This window comes from Danaus plexippus (assembly GCF_018135715.1).
Source record: "Danaus plexippus chromosome 16 unlocalized genomic scaffold, MEX_DaPlex mxdp_23, whole genome shotgun sequence".
Classification (NCBI taxonomy): domain Eukaryota; kingdom Metazoa; phylum Arthropoda; class Insecta; order Lepidoptera; family Nymphalidae; genus Danaus; species Danaus plexippus.
Window position 1 is genome coordinate 3,858,412 of NW_026869851.1, and position 17,652 is coordinate 3,876,063.

The 17,652-nt window shown below is 27.5% G+C and overlaps 1 protein-coding gene across 3 annotated transcripts in view; it reads left to right on the forward strand.

Annotated features, from left to right (window-relative positions):
• The window catches only part of LOC116772079 (zwei Ig domain protein zig-8-like), an 82,937-nt gene that overhangs the window by 33,242 nt on the left and 32,043 nt on the right, over positions 1-17,652 (forward strand). For 2 of the 3 annotated variants that reach the window (XM_061528169.1, XM_032664113.2), the window contains one exon: positions 1,390-1,422. The exons of the other annotated variant lie outside the window; for it this stretch is intronic. The gene's annotated coding sequence lies outside the window, so the exon portion shown is untranslated. The remainder of the gene's footprint in view (positions 1-1,389; positions 1,423-17,652) is intronic. 3 annotated transcript variants of the gene reach the window in all.

The following is a 17,652-nucleotide window of genomic DNA, read 5'->3' on the forward strand; positions in this document are numbered from 1 at the left end:
TTTTTTTTTCCAGTGTATTTAAACTTCCTTTTCATTTTTTATCGTGAGGTCATAAATCTGTTAGTGAGCCAGTTCATTTTCGGGTTTCTCAAGGTTACAAATCTTTCAGTTTTTAGTCGTAGAATATATTTAGTAGGGGAAATTTAATACAAAGATAAAACTGTTATATTTTACCTTTATTTTAAGGCACTGGTTGTCGATATCTACCTAAATATAGTTAGATATAAATTATATATATAAACAATGAAATCTATATTTTTTAATAAATACATATATTTTTATCAAAGTTTAATTAATTTCCATTATTATAAATGGTTGGTCGCACTACCTAATGTATTTTGATTCACCCCAAGTACTTATGGTGGCAATGATTTTACTTAGAAAAGGGTCGCTTAAAATATTCAGAATGGTTAGAATAAAGACAATTGGTATGCTTTCCTTTAACTTTTCATTTGAACATTATATTTGAATTTTGAAATATTGATTTGGTTTTGTAAAGTACCTATTGAACATTATTTAATGATTTTTAGTAAATCATTATAAGAGATTTTAAAACATTTTAAAGTTAGAAAAAAATATTTTTTTATAATTTATAAGCAAGTGTTGTTAAGTGTAAAAAAAAATACAAATAAAATATATCTGTTGAAGTAATGCAAGACTAAAAAAAGATAAATTAGTTATAGTCAGCTTATAACATCGGTTTGTGCAACCTGACTGAAAAGACAAGGAGGGTAAATAATACATGATCGAGTTATTACCCGTTAAGTGTTTGTTTTGTAATTTAATTACATCCTTGAATTATCTCAAGAGGTACAGGGATCATGTCGTACAAGTATGTATTAAAGTATCTGCTATAAAAAATACAAGCATTATTAGATATAGGCTTCGCATTAAGAACAATGAATGTATATAAATATATATTAGACCGATATAAGTTTTATATACTTAGACAGTAACATACAAAAGTGTGTAGATTTGTACATATGTATTTGGAAAGGAAACTTGGAGAACGGTATCACATAAACACGACACTAATCTAGCATTGATTTTAAACAAGACACGTCCAAAACTTTAATTCTGTAGATAGAGAAATTTCACGTTCAACACGGACATGTAAATTCTAAGTGCATCTTTGTTTCATAATGGTTGAATTTAAATACAAAAGCTTACAAAATGCAAATGTTTCCACGATTGTGATTACAAACTTTTAATTTGATGCCGATGTTTATATACTCGTATTACCTTAACTTATTGTACATAAATTATTGTATGAGATTTTAAGATTTTTGTTTCAAACACTTAAATATAAATTTTGTTATTTTGATATCTTAATATATTATACGTATTTTACATGAACTTCGATTGTTTGACATGTGTCTTTTTGTACAGGTATCACTTCAAGGTCATGTCGACATGAAAGAGGTATGTTTATATTTAACTAGTTGTTCAATGTTACGTTGAAATCAAAGTTTTTTAAATAGAAAAAATATAATAGTATAAGTCTAAAATAATAACACAATCAAAAGATTCTGTTATATTGTAATCTTAAAAAAAGGTGTTGGATGCTAGGCAACGAAAAACTTTAAAAAAACATCAGAAAAGAAATGGTGTATGCAAGCTAAAGTAAACTTTAAGGCTTTACTCGTAGATTATTTTTCTTTGGGTCTTTTGAATGTTATAATCTTAAGCATCTTTACGGTCTGTAGAATAAAACGACATACCATTAATGTAGATTGCAAAACATTTTTCTAGATTTACGAGTTTTTCCAACGTTCTCTAGTTAAGTAGATTAGATTGTCACCGTCTCGAAAACTTTAAAAACAATAATATTATAATGATGTTTTCTGACAATGCGATACTATGGAGAATGATGGAAAGACAAAAGTAAAGAAATATCTTATTTAAAAATTTAAAAATTTATTAGATTAACCCTGTCTTTCAATATTTTTTTCTCTCAATAATTATTGAATACATCAAGTGAAAGAAAAATAACGAGGTAATTTATTATAAAGGTATCTAATAAAAGGGTGTAAGAAGGGCTAATACAAAGCTTTGATTGATGAAGTGACTCTGCTTAAATAGATGCTCATATTTTTGAAAACCATTGAATAACGAGAGGGAGTTTTAGGGAAATTAATTCATTTTATTGTTTTTGTTCACCTCTTAAGGATAAATAAAACTCCTCAAATACGATTTTTTCTTTATCTTATTATTTCCACTAATACATTTTTAGATCGGTAATGAGTAAAAAAATTACATTTCTTTTTTAATAATGAACAATTATTTTGTTTTGAATGATAAAGAAAACCTTAGGCTATTAACAAAATCGCTTACCTAAACAACGGCATATTGCAAATTTTTAATTTTGTATTACAATAAGAAAAAACCAATAAGAAACCTAGTGTATAAAAAGATAACTGTATAGAAATTCTATTAGTTGAAAATCATGCATTTATCTATGACTCTTTGACCATTATAATAAAAAAGATAAGATAAACCGACGACATCACAAAATGAAGATTAGAAAATATTAATTTCAAAAAAGTACTAAACTTAACACTGACAAGAAAAGGATACGCATAAATATTTTTAATAGCGAGTATAAATCCTCAATGGCAATTACTTCGTTTTAATTTAAAATAAAATAATACAAGTAATTCTGGACGAAGGAAAGCTTATCCCTAATTTATATCCAAAAAACTCATCAAGCGACAAAACTAGACAAAGACGAAACAATAAATTTTAATCAAAGTACAAATAGCTTTTTCAATTGAGTATTCTTTGTTTTCTTCTCATTGCTTTAGTATACCGAGGGATCATGAATAAATTGAGAATTAATTTGGTTTCATACTTCTTAATAAGAAGCAAAATTTGGATGCTTCTTTCATCTATCCCCTTTCTTTGAGTATATTGTATTTTTTTCTTTCTTTGAATACAACTTAATAAAATATGTTATCCATACTATATGATAACAAAAATATGTTCAACTTAAAATGTAATTGTTGTTGGTGTAGAAAATAACTTTCGCTGTTAATGAATAAGCTCTTGAGTTTATGACTGTTGCGATGGCCGACGGCAAATAATTTCGAGGTGAATATGACACCTTTACAAAACAAATTATCGCCGATACGTAAATTTCACTTTAAAGATATTAACTCCTCGAACTAGAAAACAAAAATAAAAGCTTAAATTTCAAATTAAACAACTTCCCTCAAATTGTTTATTTCTTAAGGACATTATGATTTATGTGATCTTCAAGTTGGGAGTTCTTAATATCTTATTTCTCTCCTTAATTAAACGCGATATTTTAAAACATCTGTTACGCGAGTTTGTTTCTGGTATGATACAATTTTCGAATTATATTTAAAGTACTCTAATTATATTAGACTCCAAAAATACTTTGAAGACGCTTACAAAAAAATAATTGCCTCGATGTTTCATAAACCTTAAAAATATATCAAAGTAAATTTGTAATGGCTAATTAGGAGTTATAAATTAAGCCATTGCATCCATTGATGTTTTATTTTGATAATGTCAAATCTTATTATAACTACGTATTGTATGATACATATAAGTTTTTATTGTTGCAAGAAATCCAAAACGAGCCTCAATGAATTAATTTGTTTGTTCTTTGTTCAAATTTCAAGAGGAATTTTTTGGAAGACTTCAAAACAGGAGAATGTTCTCCGTTCAATTGTGTGTTTTTCTATATGAGATAAGTGCTAACATGATAAGTGTCTCAATTATGAATATTTTTTTTATTCCTTAAGGCATGTATTAAACTTTTGCGCAACGTTTTAATATTTTCATTGTTGTGTAGTTCTCTTAGCAACCTTTTGATCACGACATTCAAGGTAAATGTGCTTCCTTCTAAGCCGATATATATTTTATATATAAAAAAGAAAAATATACACAAAACCATGCCTGAAAGTACAAGCGGAAATTTTAAATAACTATTTTTATTCATATATTATAACATTTTTTTAATTACAAACTTTTATCACGTAGGTTTGTCACAAAATGTATGTACTTTTCTCATTCCTACTCTATATACCGGTTTTATATGGCTCTGTTAACTTCTTATTGTACAAATATCCTGAATCAAGTGAAATAATTTTTTATAAGAAAATCAAAGGCTACATAATATGATTTCTAGAAAATTTAACATAATTTCATAGCATTCCATTTTATATTAAAATTTTATGTGATATTTATGTTTTACTACTTTCCTAAAACCTTTAGTTTTAATGGAACAATAAACTTCAATAGAGTAGTTAAAATTAAAAACAAAATTGGACTTTCAGTGTAGAAGGTAGAGTATATTTTTGTCTACACATTTATATGCAGGCCTTTATAATGTTATGGAAGTTTTTAGAGTAAAGCTAATATTAAAAGCAACTGTATTTCTTGACAAATTAACAATGGTATTTCTGAGAGTATAAAAAGGATTATACGGGTCTTTGGTAGCTTTTAACCTTTACTAGTATGAATTTAAGGATTATCCAATGAAAGGCAGCTATTAGAAACGATATTAATCTTTGAAGATTAATTACATCTTGGAATAATGAAGGTAACCTTTTGGGCAACTAATGTTCTATGCCAGGAATTTTACCTTCAATAGAAATAAAGCCACGAATAATTTTGTCGTTTATTAAACAGGTTATTCACAGAAGCTGCAGACTAAAGGATTTATTCGATAGCGTGTTCTGATTTATTTTAAATTAACGCCTCAACACTTCAACCATGCGGATATTGCGAGCAGTCTAAATATTAATGTGGATATTATTTCAAAAAAGTATTTTACACACATTTAATATTTCAAATTGAATTTCAAGGAGTGAAAGTGATATACAAAATACGTTCTATTATAAGTATTGGTAAAGGAAATATACATGTAAGAATTTTAGTAGAATATATTTGGGGATAACGTACTTCTACGTGCTTCCTGATCTTATAATGCTTACGACGCTATGATTGAATCATACATATTTTATTCTCCTTCATGTACATGGAATATTTACAGTTAAAAAACTTGGTATATAAATAGATTTCCTTATCAAACTTAACATGTACTATTTTTGTTTATAAAAGCTCTTTTGCGAGTCTTAATAAAAGACTTTTGCGAGTATTATTAATAAAATAACTCGTAGTAATGAGAATTTATTAGTTTCATTTAAATGAGGTCATTAGTTAAAAACTTAAATAAATCCGATGTCTTTAGATATATATATATATATATAAAACGTATTCTGTTGATCATAAATAGACATCAGCCTCCAAAAAATGTTTTGCTCTTAAAATATTTCACCGATATACTTCAAATTAATAAACTATTTGACTACATTTTCCAAAATAAAATCAATTTTCCTCAATAAATAAAAAAAACAAACGATTCATACATTTCTTTTAAAATATATAAGTAATATTTAATACTAGCTTCAAACAGACAAAGTAACTAATATTAATTATATTATCCATATATCTCCTGCCTTATTGACATCCATTAATAACGTATAATTTCTAATAAAAAAATCCTATCTGCCGATTTCAAAAAACTGTGACTTATTTCTAATAAATTGTCATTAAAAACAAAATCTGGAAGTAGGTACATACATAACATATCCCCTAAAAGTTTCTCTATTATGAACCATTGTAATTTTACTTCCAAATTAGATATGGTCTTTGTAGAATATACGATGTATTATAGTCTTTATTTATATTCAACCAAAGTCTACGTATCGCACAATAAAGGCCTACCCGATGCCTTTGTACCTTTTTTCGCATACAACGTAATTACAAACCGCTTTGTTAATTGTACTCAGTATGTGGAATAGAATTTCTTAAGCTCAAAGCCTGTTATATGGTAAAGGAAATTGCTGGTTAAACAGATAAAAAAGTTAAAGTAATTAGAAATCTTTACATTATGAAATATTTAAAATAAAAACAACACATTTTTGGTATTAAGAATTACTTCTTTTTTTAAAATCTGACAGTTGAGGTTATTATTATTCTACGATTAGTATTTATCGAAAATGTATGTCGATAAAAAATTTGTGTAATTATGGTTTTAATACAACGGGATATATTCTGTTGCTTAAATTCGTTTTCATATCCACCTACACACCCACATGGGAACCATTTTAAAGATTTATAACTTAACAAAAGATGTACCGTCTCACAGTTTATAAGCAAATACAATTATGGAACGTAGTTTATTATGGTATATAAAGCCCCCACGAGAAAGCTTATATTAAATGGTTTCTACTGCGCTAATTAAAAAATATAGTGAATTCTGTTTAGATTATACTACAGGTAATTAATGATCAATGGCACGTGCATTGAATGTTTGTATCGAAAATTTGGGCGAGCGAAAGACTACAATAATTAACTAGCATCGGACAAAACTATTTTCTTCAAACCAAGCTTTAATAACATTTTCCTCATAATTAAAGTAGTAATAAAATTATCTCTTTCAGCGCAAAAAGAATTCTTAGATAATTTAAACATCCGAGATATTTGAGGGAATAAGTCCAAAACAATCACGAAATCCACATTATTCAGAATTATAACATAAAAACAGTCCACAATATCCTTCTTTTACGAAACGTGACTGAAATGCAGAAAGCTTGCTAAACTCCTATGATAAGGATTAACTGCTGCCTTTATAGGAATTGTCTTATTGGGAAACTTGTTTTAGTTACTATAAGAATATTGTTATGGTAACTATTAAAATAAAAGGAACTATGTATTTGGTTTTCAAAAGCATATAAAGGCTTATGTCTACTTATTCTCACTTCATGGATATAATTTAATATAATAATTATAAAAAGAAATCATCAACATCTAAATTGATATTGAACAAAAGACAAGAAACGAATTGAAACCGATAAAGGCCATTGAAATGAAAAGCGTACAAACCTGGAAGTATTAAAAGAAAACGATGGAAATGACCACTATTTCAAGTTTTATGTGCATAGTAGCATATCTTATTGAATATTCAATGTAACATATTACATTACAGCCACAACCCATTACCTACACACAATCAATACCCTGGTGACTTATAGTGTTCGTGATCTATCACAATGGTAATACAATGATTTGCTTGTTATGGTAATCTTGCGTCTAATCTGAATATATCACCTCCAGTACATTAGCAATTCTATAGAAAGATTCTCATTGCCTTATAAAGTATGTTTTCAATTTAAAATTATCCTAGTTTTATGTATGTATTTTGGAAAATTATAGAACCTTAATACGTCAAATTTAACATAGCCTCCAGTCGTTCAAGCAAAATGTAATTACGTATATAACATATAGTTTAATTACAAAATTGTCAAAGGAAATACACGAACCGACAAAATCAAATGGCAACTATGCAAATATATGAATAATCAGTTTAAAAAAAGTATTCATAAAATATAATAGATCTTTAAATAGTAAAAATAGATTGAATATGGTGGTAACGATTTAGAGGGATCAAGACCGAGGTAATTTATAAAAAGAGAAATACCCTATTAATTTTGAAGGGAGAACGATTTATTCAGAAAACTAGTTAAAATATTGCAAACTGTGCATTGAAATTTGCAGTCAGGGGATGCAAGACTGAAATGGAGATCAACAGAAATTGAAAAAATATTAAATGTATTCATTTTCTTCATATGAAAGTCTTTCACGACACTTTAACTCGCAAGTTTGCAGTTTTTTTATATATTATTTTTGCCAGACCTCGTTTTAATTAGGACTAAATAATATAAATCGGATTTTTTGGCTTAGCCATAACAGTTTCCCCTGCATTTGTTTAGATGCCTGATAGTTGCACCAATTTTAGGTTAGTTTTCTTTTTTCCTTTCAATAATACCTATTAACCCATTTCTAATTTTTAATCGTAACAATTTTTAACAACACGTCAAACAATTTTATTAATAAGTTATAGGTTCTTAGTAAAACCTGTACCTTACTTACTTCATGATAAACGGAAAGCGTGTATACTGATATGTTCGCTTTTTAAATTAGGTATACAGTTTTTGTAAATTAATTTTATAAGCTTAGTCTTCCGCCGACATCTGCACCATAAAGGTCTATTTGTAAAGCTGTAAATGTTGAAATAATAGTTTTTATTGAAACATAAGTAATATTAGTGATAAGTTATACACTACCCATTTTTTAACAAATATATCCAAAGAGCAAAATGGAACGTAATCCTTGTTTAACGTACGAATATTTCCTTTCGAAAACAAACCTTTATACGTAGATAAAATAAATCAGGAAATCCCAGTTTATTTGCGCATTAGGAAGGATAATACATATATCATGTTACCAGTATTAGATCTCCGAAAAACATTTTTTTCAAATACAACATAATACATTTATATCAAATTAGTTATTTTGTAAAGCATAATAGGCAATATATATAATGATAACAAAACTTCCTCAATCAAATAATGGTATTCTTGAATAATATAAACATTGAGGCTTATTATTTGTAAAAAATTGATTTACTCAAAAATTTTAACTAGTTAAAAAATGGGCGAACATAATACTAAAAAGGTAAAAAAAACTGATAGTTTTTCCCAGGAGAATAGTATTTGTAAATAGTATTACGAACAAATGTATAGACTGAGTACAATTTAAGTTGAGTAATATAAAATTATATAAATAATAAATAAGATTTAGTTATATAAGAGACTGAATAAAATAAACAAACCTAAACAAGCAAAGAATTTTCTTGTGTTTGCTCCATACATTATTTTTATTTCGTATTTATATTGTCAATGTAAACATGTTAGCCGGACCCTAGTTTTAATAAATTTAAAAGTAGTTGTTGTTTGTATAATTGCAATTATAGTTGGACTATTGGATTACATACATGAAATGTATTTGCTTAAAATTGTTTTAACTTACGTTACATAATCATACATTAAATTTAAATGATAATTTCTTCATAAAATATAATATGTGTAGTCCTATAATATATTTCCAACTACAATTCACAAATTGTGGATTATTGTCAAAAGAAATTTCAAATTTCTATAATATAAACATTGATGAATCGAGATAATTAAACGACGCTAGAACAATTAGAGAAGCCGCATCAGCGCACAACCGCTTTATTCAGAGGAACATCGAGATTTCCATATTCAAAAGCTTCCCTTAACATTTAAGTGGCTACACTGAAACCTACCATCTTAAGAGTATCTATATAAGGCGTGTGTATAAAGATAGCGATAATATATATTTTTAATGCGTATTTTTATTTCCAAAACAATTATTACATGGTGTTTTACAAGAGCTTAGTATCTAATAAAAATTATTTATTCAAAATATCAATATTTATTTTAATATTTAAGTTAATACTTGAAGTAGAATTGAAAAAGAAATCTAGGCTTAAAAATTTATCAAGGAATAAGAATTCTACATATGGATTTAACCGCAGTAGTGTAAGGGGGTTCTGACTGTAAGGTTTTCTTAAGAAAGTGCTAATCTCAATTCTCCATCTTGGGTCAGGACTCGATTCCGTAATAGGTGAAGCAACTGGAAGGCGATATTCTTTGTTTCAGGTAGGAACCTAGTTTTCGAATTTTTATTTAAGTATAAGCTTGATATTGCTTTAATATAAAGAACCTTATTATACGAATCTAATAGCACCTTTCGATATTTCTTCTTTACTATACAGTTAGAAAGCATTGATTAAATTTTCGTAAGGAAAACCTAATATATGGCATTTCCAACGAAAACGTTTCAAAATAGAATAATTAATTCACGAATTTGACTTAGGGCGCGCTTGCCTTCCCCAAAGAAAAGGGGGCACGATAGCTGAATTGGTAAAGAAGCTGTAAAGCTATTTTCCGGAGGTTAGGTTTGAATCCGGCAAGTTTTTTTCTCTCTATTGATATTTCACTATATTTTGACCACATTTGCTATCTGAATTTTAATTCAAAAACTAATGTTATTGAAAATAGGAGCTCAATAATAACTATAGTTTTCGATACATAACAACAGACATTTAAGATAGTTCCTTATATTTTAACGAGCTTGTTTTAAAAAACTTGTAATATTGGTTATAAAATTTGTGTCAAGAAATGCTCTCAAATCTTTAAGATTCCTTTTCAAAATCGAATGTCATAAGAGTACAAGTATATTTTAATAAACACATTATATCTATATTCATAAAATGGAAAATATCTTCGCTTTAACTGCGTATTAACCTTAGGGAATAACGAGGCACGTTTCATGGAAATGCCATTTTAATTCTGCCTTAATATCAAAGCTGCGGAAATTATATCATTAAGTGTGGATGTTCGGAACGGGAAGCGATTACGTCGGTCAGGACGGTTAAGATTACGGAACGTAACGCTTTAGATTACTGGTTTGTGAGAAAGATATTTCTTAAAGAACAGTAATCTTTATAATTGAATTATTTTTTACTCCATTTATCGAAGATAGGACTTGGGTATGTAGATGAGAGACGGATGATGGTGACCTTCTCATTTGTTATTCTGGAACTATAAGAATATAAACATTTTACATTTTTTCCAATTATTCTGGCGATTCACTTATACGTATTTCTTGGTATACAGGTCTCCGAACTACAAGTCATTTAGGCTACGGACCCGTTCTTGATTAGCGAGATAAGGTAATGAGCGGAGGGTTTACTTAATATATTAACACATTTTGTGATAACCCACACAACCCTGAATACATGGTTGAATCTATTTAGTCTATAAAATTTTATTTCAAAGGGCTTATCTTAACTGAAATTAATTTATATTTAAAATTTAAGAATATTATTCAGTTATAGCCCTGCTGGCTTTCGACTTATTTTTATTTTTAATAGAAAGTATAAACACAAAGTTTCCTTTTTTTTACTGTGTATAACCATAATGTATCCCATCAATAATAAATTTTCATAAATTAACAAAAGATGTTTTGTCATTTCCATGCCGAACATAGAATTTATGGTGATATTTATTTGAACAAATATTTTTACATATGTAAAATTTATTTGTCTTCAATACACGACCAAAACGTTGCCTATTTTTTTTTACAATTTTCTAGGAAAATATATTTGCTAAAAACACATACTTTTATATTGAAATTTTTAAGCAATTGTCAGCAAGAAAAACGAAAAAGTAATATAACAGGTTAGCCCCGCCTTAGAAAGTTTTTTGCATTATTCATGGTCATAAATTCTTGCGCCTCACGCCGTTGTTTCTCTGATAACGGATTGTATCTTGGACGAGGGAAATGCCCTATAATTCAATACATGACAAGAACAAACCACACAAAAAAGATTTTGTCTTTCATACTGACTTTTTGATTAACACATAAAATATATTGAACAGTATTACTCTAAAACGATTAGTTTCAGGTAATATAATAAAAATAAAAGTATCTTATTTAAAGTAATACGTATATATTTCAAATTGGATTTCTTTCAGTTTTCAGTAAAATATAGTGGAATTTTGTCAAATTAATTGCTTGGCTGTGCTCTTAAAACCAAAATACAAGCTCCGGATAGCTGTTTCAAATTTACGGAGGTCGTATAGCATCAGATCGTAAGACCCATACAAATATCGCCTGACAGTCATATTTCCCAATTCACATACATAGTATTATTCTTCGATCGGATAAAGAATAAAAGGCATCGCAGGGGACATAAATACGCGTACGCCCGTGATAAATTCGACGTTTTATCTGTGTTTTGGTGAAATCGAATTGGGTAATCGCTGGCTTTTATAAAATTATGCTATGGCGTTACAGCGGAGTAAAGGAACGATTTGATTATAAGGTTTGAGATATATAAATGTATACTTATGAATTATCTTATGAAGTCAGGAAAGGAGAAAAGAAGGGATGGTGTACCGACATTCATTCATTTGGCAGATTATAATTAATAAAAATAATAATTATTTGTAGTACAAATATGATATTTCGTGTGAAGTTCATTAAGTTGATGATAATTCATATTTTTATTACGAATATAAGTAATTGTGCGCTATACGTCCTGTTATTGACAAACCATTGGTTTTTATGATAGGAGAACAACCTTCATATGCTGAAAACAGCGGTCTATAGGACAGACCGGCAATACAATTTCACGTGTAATTGCCCAATTTTGTTTTCGGTTAGTTTTTTTTATCCTAAATAATTCTTTACATAACAGAATTTATTATTTGTTTTAGTGTATTTATAAAGATACATATAATTTAAAATATTTAAACCTTTTATTGGTGTAATTAACACTCTGTAATTTTTTGCCATTACATAATGTTTTTTTGTATACTCAGCTTCGTAACCCAAACTTTTATTATTCGGGTGATCATAAAAAAAACTGTAAAATGAAAATCTCTCTACTAAATATCATAAACTTCGGTTATATTAATTTTTCTTAATAAATTATATAAACTGTTCTTTGATTATAATATTCTTTATTTTGAATTACCTACTCATTTCTGTAACTTTAAGTCTTTCTTATGTTTTCATTGATTATATATCTCCTTTGGCCGTTACTTGCAAATGAATATGTAACATATATGTCATTTTGTTTAAACATAATCCAATACATAACAATATATAACAACGGCTTCAGAAGGCGTGGCATATCTTGCTGGTTCAGGTAACTTAATAATTTAAATTAAACTTTTAAGTGAATTCCCGTAGTTTCCCTGGAACTTCTGGCTTGCTGAAAACTATATCTACATAACCTATACATAAATATTAATATGATAATAAATTTTAAAAATAAATAGCGCATTATTTTATAATCAATTATTATTTAACGTAACTCTGTCCTCAATTAATTGCTCTCCATATATTATAATATAAATTAAGCCACAACTAATTATTGTTTATATTAATAAATACAAAAATTTTATAGTCGTTTCATTTAAAAATTTGAGATTTCAAAATAATTCTACATAATCTATTTATTTGATAACTGTGCGAATTTATTTCTAGAGTACATTATTTCTTCGCTCTAGGAGGAACTAAGAAACAAGCAGGTTAATAATAATAAATATTCTTTTTTCCATAACTATTTTATACAATTAACATTCCACACTAAATTTATTAACATTTTAGATATTTATCAACATAGTCTGTAAGAGGCTGGGCTACAGGTTTTCTCTCTTCGTCAACTGGTCTTAAAAATTATGTTTATTGCTTTATTTATTTACTTAAATAATTCTATATAATAAAAGAAATTTACAAAATATTGTTTGAAAATATCAGGTTGTAATACCAATTTACAAACTTTCATAGTGTGTCATTAAAAGGAAAAAATATAATTAAATTCATATAATGAATTTTTTGTTGCAATTCACGTAATAACTCGTAAGTTACGCTAATTTTCATGATGTTTCTGTAATTATGGTAATACGGCAGTTGTGGCTCGTGGCAATTATTTCGATTGCCACAATCATGTCAATGGCCCTGCGAAGTAGGAGTGGGCTATTAAGATAAAGCAAAAACAAGTTTAGTGTTTTTGTAGCAAAAATTTAATTACGTTAGTTATGATTAAAAACAGTCTTTTTTAATATTGCATATAATTAATAATTTTTACAGAAACTTCATCGCAGTTAATTTTTACTGACAATGATTTTATCCCCGTATTAATTTTACATTATATCAGATCGTCCTCTCGATGCTCCAAGCAAACTTAAAACAAGAAGTATTAATGTTTGACAGTAAGCTGAAAACGATCTATTTTAAAATCATGATTAAATTGAATTAGTTTTTTTATATCTCATAATTATATATCATAGAATATTTTATTCCGTAAAAAAAAATGTTATAATCATTCGGAAATAGTAAAATAATTTCGTACTAATAAAAAAAGTTTTACGAGTCCACAAATCTGATTACGAATTTTTAATAAAATATTAAGTAGTGAAAGTAAATTTGAACAAATTTGCCAATATTGTTTTGTGCATAATATTTCATAAACTCAAAAAGACATAAAGTGGTTGCAATGTATGCAGCTCAATCTTAAGATTAATTTATCAAACAAATATTCACAATAACGTAGATTTTCATATAATAATGTTTCTTGATATCATTGTTATAATATATTTTATTACGTAGTGTTTGTCGACTCTTTCGTTATCAGAGAGCAAATGTGAAATATTACGGCTTTAGTGGCAGTTTTATAAATCAGTTTCGATATCAAATGTTTTTCCTATACAACTTATTCTATATTTATTTTACATTCTTGAATATGAACTCTTATTTACTCGTAGCCATTTTTATATAAAATTGATTTAAATATTTCTATAACCAAGAACAAATTAATAATTACATTAATTTTAAACATTATTATCATTTGAAGCATTAAAATTAATATTAACTTAAGTAAAATATCTTGCAGATATAAGATAAGGATAGACCTTACAAGATTTGTGACTTCAGATATCGAAGACGTCGATAATAACCATAAAAGTAGTTTTTGGCTCAAAGTTGTGTTTTGACTATCATGAGGAATTGTGATTGGGCGCGTTCAATAAAAATAAATGTGAAAGTTCGGTTTCATTTTATTACAAAACTAACAACAAATAAAAACATTGATATAATACTTTCATTGCTGTTAGGTTATATACAAATAGTTTACGTACTGGTTTGTTTTTTTGTTTGGTGGGTAGTCCTTAACATGGATTTTCTTACTTGATGTTCTGAGACAAAATTTATTACACCTGTATGCTAAGAGCATAGAAATATAACTTGCATTCAACTGTCTATACTAATGCTATAACATGATTTATAAATGCCATTAAAATTTCTACATAACCAGGATTTCATACAGCAGCGAGGATTACAATAAGGAGTAATTTGACTGATGTGAAGTGGACAGATCTTCTTAGTTGTTTTTTTTTTTTTGAAGATGTGAGATATATTTGATTTGATTGAAACACGTAGAGTGTAAAAAAATAGGTATTAGTTACCACGATTATGTATATAGCTTTATTTTAAATTAATATCATAAAAATCAATTTATATGATAAAAAACAGAACTAACATTTTGAAAGAATAACAATATCATGGATTAAACGAGAATAAAATAAAAATCGAAAACCTCATTTCAATGAAGTTTGTACAGTATTTTCTGAATTCCAATTAATCACGTGATGACGAAGAGCTCTTCGTGGATTGATTGAAAACTGAGTTATCGGTACCTAGTTACAAACAACTTTATATTCAAGTTTTGATTTAATGAGTTTTCATAATTATAACAATGTTATTAAAAGAACTTTGTTCTTAAAACGTTTTACTTGAACTTTATGCAAACAATTATATTTTCATTAAAATCACATTCGGAAAGGTAGTTAGAAATTCCAATTACATAAAAGGCGTGGAGCCATTCGACCTGACGCTTACTTGATGCTAATAGACCTTGTGCTTGCTATCCTTATAGCCATATTTACATATATTTTTTTAAATCTCTTTATATTTAGGTAACGGAAACAATAATTATTCCGTGTGAACCAAAACACAATCAATTAGTGGATTTTATCACATTCTCCTAGTCCTCTTATTTAGTATACCTTAATGAAATTTAAAAACTCATCGTTTTTAAATTTCATTAAGGTATACTAAATATCAGTTTCATGTTTCATGAGATAAAGTCACAAACAGACACACGAAAGTTAAATAAAGCTTAAAGATAAATCTTTAACTTAAAGTTTGATATAGCTTTATTAAGATAATATTCCGTAACATTCAAATACGAAAGTCTAATAACAACTGAAAAATTTAACTTAAATTGCGACGACTATTACTTAAAAACACAATAATTGGTTTTAAGACAAGTGTTGGACAAGACTTGGATTCAATATTAGCTAATACACTGTTATTTTTCGATTATAAATAACGATCGATCATAGATTGTACTTCAGAGTGATTATAATTCCAAGATTAATCTATTTTACCAAGATTATTGAACGCGATATGTCGAATAAAGCTACCCTAAAAAATACGTCCTATACATCGAGTCGAATGTTCAAAGATAATAACATGACAAGGAAACCACATTTATTTGTTTGTTATAATAATGAGCGCTTGCTTGTTATAGATGATAAAATATTCTTTTATTTTTTTTTGATATAGAGACATGACACTTTTTCTACAACAATTATAAGTTGAACGCTGTCTAGTTGAAAGTAATGAAGGAATACATTTTTAGACATTATATACCCCGCGTCACCTGAATTAAAGAAGGCTTTACCGTGTTCTTAAAAAACTAAATAACCACAATTAGGATAATTTAAAAGTATCTAATAGTTATACATAATTATTTTTTTTATTCTAAAATTAATTTAGCATTATGTTTTATATATGAAGCCATGTGAAATTCGTAATTTGAATATTTTTTGTACGAAAATTTTCACGCTGATGCTACAATTCATTCTGCTGTAACTTTCTACAACTTTTAATGAAATTTACATAGAATGTATACATTATGACGTTGAGATGCCCCATTGAGCATGTTAATTAAGGACTCGATTTTCTAACAAGTTTTATTAAGTATTCCAACATTTCGGTGGAAGTAAAATCTTTAGAATAGAATTTCTATTTTATTATTCGTACGTTTAATATTCTTGGAATATATTTTTATGGAAGATTTTAAGTATGTAGTATTTCTTTTTATTATATTATTTTATTCTTATAATCTTATTATAATTTTAATAGTAATGTTACGCTTCAAATACTTAAAATCATTCGATTTTTTACGTATAATCAAATCTGTACATTGTGTTAATATTAGAAATCTGTAGTTAAATTTATATATAAAAACACGCAGGCTTTTCCTTTTTGAAGCAGAGGAAGTCTCGTTTGTATAAAATGTTACAATAAAATCTCAATGCAAACAATGAAGGGACCTTTACGATTGAAAACAAAATAAATCGCGTGGAAGAATTGCAGGGTCATCTTACTTAGATTAAACGATAGCTTATAGTAAAAACGTGACTTATATCACGACTTGATTTATAGCTCAAATTTAGTTCAGTACCGTGTCTACAGATGTTAGCGACTGAGCTTTACTTGACGTGAATTAATGTATGCCATTGAAATTCATATTAGAGCGAACAGATGACGTATAAGTTAAGAGATTTCTAAAGTATTTTAAAAAAATGTGACGTATCCTCGAAATTAAGTCTTAGTTATATTATAAATTAATAATTTTTGCGAAATAAGTTTTTCATAAAAAATAATATACTTGGAGTTGACACGTTTTATATTTATAATGAATTTGAATTTACTATTAACATTATAATGCCTTTGGATTGGGACCTACAACCTTCAGAATATGAATTTCCAGTTCCTTCAAAGTTAAATTTTTATTCTCTTGTAGGCATAAACATAATTATTAACTGTCAATTTAAAAAAAGGTTAAGTTTACTACACTCTAGAATTTGATAAAAATAACAAAAAAAAGTCAACTTATCTTTTTCCATCCTTCTCTTGTATACCTACCTCGCATCCGGAGGAAGCGACGCCCTTCGTTCTCCCTCAGATGCACAGAAAACGACTGTATTAGTTTGCCTACATCTGTGGTTCCGTCCTATTACAAATTAGATGTCTTAAAGAGTATATTGTAATGCTACTCTTTCTATTCATATGGATCTACATCCAAGCACATTTCATCTATCATGATCA